At 45.2% G+C, this 5,177-nt stretch overlaps 1 pseudogene; it reads right to left on the reverse strand.

The window, feature by feature from the left end:
• Positions 1 to 2,419: 2,419 nt before the first annotated feature.
• LOC147461120 (uncharacterized) lies at positions 2,420 to 3,060 on the reverse strand (annotated as a pseudogene).
• Between the last annotated feature and the right edge of the window lie 2,117 nt (positions 3,061 to 5,177).

Raw genomic sequence — 5,177 nt, forward strand, 5'->3', positions numbered from 1 at the left:
CTTGATGTGGGTGCCTTTGAAGATAGTTTTACTGGAAGAGACTTCGTCTTCTACTCTGAGACACATTAGTGGATACACATGGGAGATAGCCTGCACATAGGAGACACAATCAGAGCACAGAGGGCAGGGTTCAGGGGTAGTGGCAGTGTTATTCAGAGAGGAGTTGTAGCCTTTGATACATATAGCCCGCAGGGATGAGCAGGCTAGGTACATGTGTATGAGATTGAGAGACAGGTAGATACCACTACATTGCTATTTGCTACTTTCCCCCGAGTACGATGACAAGAAAAAGGGTAGAACAAGATACTGCCTCTCAATAGCTCGCCCACATCGTCAAGCATTCAAATAGATAGTAGAGCTCAAGCCTTTCTATCACCCTAAGGCTCTCGTTGGCACCACCTAGCGGTAACTGAGGGCACTTGAGTCTAGAGAGAATATGAGAGTGTGTGTCCCCACGAGTATATACACCTTCAAGCTTGTAAACGTACACACACCACTCAAGACCAAGCCATGCATGTAGTATGTGGACCTCTCACCACAGCCTCATTCAACTCTGCTTCAATTGTGAACCACAATGTTAGCTTGAGGTTCACTATAAAGAGCCTCCCACATGAGATCAAGTATTCCGCACTGCTTCAGACTGCTTACATCCCCTACCCGCTGCCACTTAGCTGGAAGAGCTCCATGGCTTCCTTACCTCCATTCTTGACTTCGGTTTGGAATACCTACCGTTGGCACTACCACACTGTAGATCATTAGCCATGTGCCTCAGTGTCACTTGCGATGGCGAATTCCAAAGGATTGTGAGCGCATTATGGACAAAATTGACATTAAGCCTCTAGTATTTTCTGATGTGAAGGGTGCGAGAGCCCAAGATCACCGAGTGCTTGAAAACAATGGGTGATGGTGCTCCTGGCTTGTGGAGTAACATATCGCAACATAACCTGTGCAGGCACTCCAATTCTTTGCAATTGCAACCTGTGTAAAAACTCCCGCCAAACCCCCAGTCTAGCTCTCTTCAAGGCACCCCTCTTCCTTGGCGGATTCTGCAGTCTGTCCACCCTCGGTTGTTTATTAGCGAGCCTTGGCCGCTCCCCTCTATGTGCTTACTGGCGAGCCTGGGTTCTCCAGATCCTTCTCTACCTGCTCGACTTGCATCCCCTCTATTGCAAGCTTCCCTTTGAGAGCTCCTTATGCGTCTTCCAGCCACAGCTTCACGTGCCACGGCATGACCATCTCCTTACTCTCCCTCATGCAGTCATCCGTGGTCAGCCCCTCTATTCTTTGCAACTGCTTGCGGCCTAATTACTTCTCTCTGGTTCTGGACCGACCCACTAGCTTGAGGCCTTACTCACAACACCCGACGTCCCCTCCAAGCTCGTGATGTCCTTCCTCCTAGAACGCAGCCTTTAACTCTCCTTCTCTTGACCCAACCTCTTCTTGTCCTGCAGTAGTCCTTCTCAGCACCTTGAAGACCTCGAGTCCTTGCAATCAGCTACTCATGGGCTGATTACGCACTCCCCTTTCCCTATTGTCAGATCAACACAGTATTTCTAGACACCCCCAAAGATAGCACGACATCCTCCCACTTCTGCAGGATGGCCCTCACTTCTCTGGTTCTAGACGAGCTCCCTCCCTTCCTTGAGCATGGCCACCTGCTCGTGGTTGTCACCTTGGGATTCTAGCGCCCTCCAGCTGCCTCGCTGTTATGCTCTGTATGCTCCAACTTCACCTTCCCCCCCTATGTGCTTCCTGGCGAGCCCGGCTTCCCTCTCCTATGCTCTCTCTGGCACTCCCTCTTGGCGGCGGCTCCACATGATGGCCCCTGCTCGTCATCATTGCAAAACGCTCCAAAAAAAATCATTTTCTTTTCCTTTGATTTTCAAACTGGGTTCGACTCCCACCATGTGGCATTGATCGGCTCCACGATTTCTTTCATCGCTTTCCAACTTTGACCTCCCTGAGCTTAAATGCCAACCATGGATTGGAGAACCATACACTCTGTAGCTCTAGCACCATTTATCATACACAGACATTACCACCTAGCCAAGAACCTACGGGCAACTTGTATCTCGTTAGCATCTCGAAGGGTGGATTCTCTCCATTGGGGCCTTATACAAAAGTTGCACATGATGCTGAATCATAGATACTCTCGAGCTTTGTCAGCGTCGGCATAGGCAATGATGCTCACTCAGTGCATCAATTCTTTGCAAACTTAGTCAAATAGCGAGTTGTAGACCATAACCAAGAGCACACATCCAGAAACTGGCATTGCCTAGCATTGTACAAGCAGCCAATTCACACTTAGAAGTGGAAAAAGCGAGCACACCATATATACATGAGCCGGAAAACTTCAAACCAAATTTCATAGTTTGCCAACCCCCCTAGCCTGTTGGAGCATCCATGCTCAGTAGCAACACTAGTAGATGCTCACTCCACCTGGATCCCACACAAAAAAACTTGGCCCTCCATGCATTAAATAAGTAACCAAACCTCCACCTGGCTCCCAAGAAAATTTCAAAAGCTTGCCATGCATTATCATCACACCAAAGAATGCATCATAGACCTTGTCATCCTCATGCATATGAATCATAAGACTTCCCTCCTTGTAATCTCCTGCACAAAAATGTAAAGTTGGGCCAATATAAGCCACACCGCATTCCAAGGACTTGGAAATACTTATAACAGTATCATGAGAAGAAGTTGTGGCCCTCAAGAGGCATTGAAAAGCATAGAGGCATACAAATCCCTTAAACACATTCACAACGTCTGCACAAGTATACCATTCTTTGGAGCATCTATGACCGTCTCAAGAGGCACTTTCTCATCAAGTAAACGATAAAAAAACTCACAAGTAACATCTTCCAGTGTACCAATATCAAAGGTAAAAGAAAAGGATACATCAACACCTGCTTCTTATAAGAGGCTGTCAAGAAAACCAATATCATCAATTACATCATCACACAAACTCTCCATCTGCACCACTTCTTCACACATAGTCTCATCATCACAAAAACTCGTGTGTGCAACCAGTAGCAAAGAAGAGTGAGGATGCTTCATTTGAAGACTCCTTGATCTTTTATGTCTCCCTCAATTAGTGGTGTCGTCTCCTCTGCTTGAATTCTCTTCTTTCTAGTGAGCATTTCATACTTGAGCAAAGGGTAAGGGAGGGATGTGGCTGCATCCCCTCTTCTCTGATTACATTGTATCTAGCCATAGCACTCCCACAAAGTGCAACATCCTCTGCTACCACTCTATAACTGCTTTGACACCTTCTTCAACGGCTTTCTCTATCAAACTATGAAGATGGGCCTTGTTCTCGGCTATCAGCTCCTACCCTTCTTCTTGAATTTGTGGAGGTATCACCACCAATATAGGTTCCTCGGAGCTTTTTGGAATCTCCTTAGGCTCTTGTTGGGTGCTAACTCTTGAGTCACTTGGACCCATATCTGTATCTTAACCGTTGGGTCTCTCCACCTCTTGTCTTAATTTTGCCAGTTGTTGTTGCATCAATGCATCTCTTTTGGTGGCTTCCTTTGCATTGTTAACTAGAAGCTCTTGCAGCATTTCTAGTTGACAGTTCATGTGGTTATTTTCTTCTTGGAGCTCTTAATGCTCTTTCTTGAGTCTTTCTTTAGCTGAAGGAGCCTTCTACTTATATGAAATCTTTGATTTTGATCTAGCTTCAATTCCTTTTGCAATGCCGTGATCTGGCATGTATGGCCTGGATGTCTGCTCTTGCACATGCTCTTGTAGCCCTTGGGGTCCCTCTTAGCCTTTGTATGGTTAACTCTTGGAGCTCTAATTTTTCATTGAGCTCTATTATCTCATCTCAAGCCGACTCCAGCTCATTCTCTGTCTTCTCTTTCTCTTCTTGGAGATTGGCAATTTTTTTAGATACCTCATCCATTTGTAGTGTGAGGGTATCCCTTTTCACTTCAGCTTCCTTTAGTAGCTTGATTTGTGCCTCTTTCTCTCTTTCTGCTCTCTGAATAGATCTTGTAGTTCTTTGACGAGGTTGTCATGCTCTCCTATCAGATTTTCCTCTCGTCCCGAGCATGCTATTTTCCTCAACTGTAGTGAGAGACCATGTTAGAATAATGTCCAATATTTGGTGGCCATCCCTCACATCTTCTCAGATTTGCTGCTACCACACTTGTTGCTGCTGGCCTAGGAAGTGGTCCAGCCAGGCGAACCTCATGGCCCATACTTAGCAAAACCCCCACTCATATACCCAAAATATAACCATATTGCCATCTCAAAGTCTAAAGAGAGTTTCTAAGACACATGTTCAATTCCCATTCCTGGCACATATGTGGGATGTACATGCTATGAGCTATGTATATGTCAAATCTCACCTCATTCAAAGCACATAAACATCATATGTGTATGATGTCTCAGAACATAAAATGAGCACCCAAATGCACTTTTGTCAACTTGCATAGCATCCTTAGGCCCTAATTAGCTTGTGATTCAATTTTGAAATCATTTGGATAGCTAGAAGCTTATCAATTGCCGGATTTAGTAAAAGAGGCCAACTTTTGGACTTGGAGTGCACGCAGGATCATGGAAGCCGATAACTCACTAGTAAAGAAGAAAAGGCTAGCCTTGAAAGACATCATTGCAGTGGCAGAACCCTTCACAATTCCCAATGAGACATTAAGGCCAACCAAAGCATGGATGGACAAAGTAACTCTAGAGATGGAGGGCATAAAGTTGTACCAAGGGACATTCCGAGATCCACAAGGCAATACAGTGGATGTGTCGATAACTCCAAGAGAATTCAATGAATATGAAAGCAAACAAGGCATCACCAATTACTTGGAAAGAGTGGATTTTCATGGATTCTTTACATTAATGCTTGTAAGAGCTGATTTCCAAAGACTCTATGAGCTGATTAGCACAATCAAGAAAACTGGCAAAGCAATCCTCACCACACTTCAGGGAGGAAATAAAGAAGTGACCATTACACGTTAGATGAAGGAAGCTCAAGGCACACAACAGAGAGTGTGGTACTTAGTGTGCAATGGAAAGATAGATAGCCCTAGAATGAATGGGCTTATATACAATGCACGGGGAAAAAAACCTCCTAAAGAGAGAAAAAATGCCCCGGCGGTCCTAAGTATGTTCCCACACATCACTACCACATGTATATGGTAACAAATCCCCCATAGAGT

This window comes from Adiantum capillus-veneris, chromosome 3 (genome assembly GCF_014529385.1).
Source record: "Adiantum capillus-veneris isolate H3 chromosome 3, ASM1452938v2, whole genome shotgun sequence".
Lineage (NCBI taxonomy): Eukaryota > Viridiplantae > Streptophyta > Polypodiopsida > Polypodiales > Pteridaceae > Adiantum > Adiantum capillus-veneris.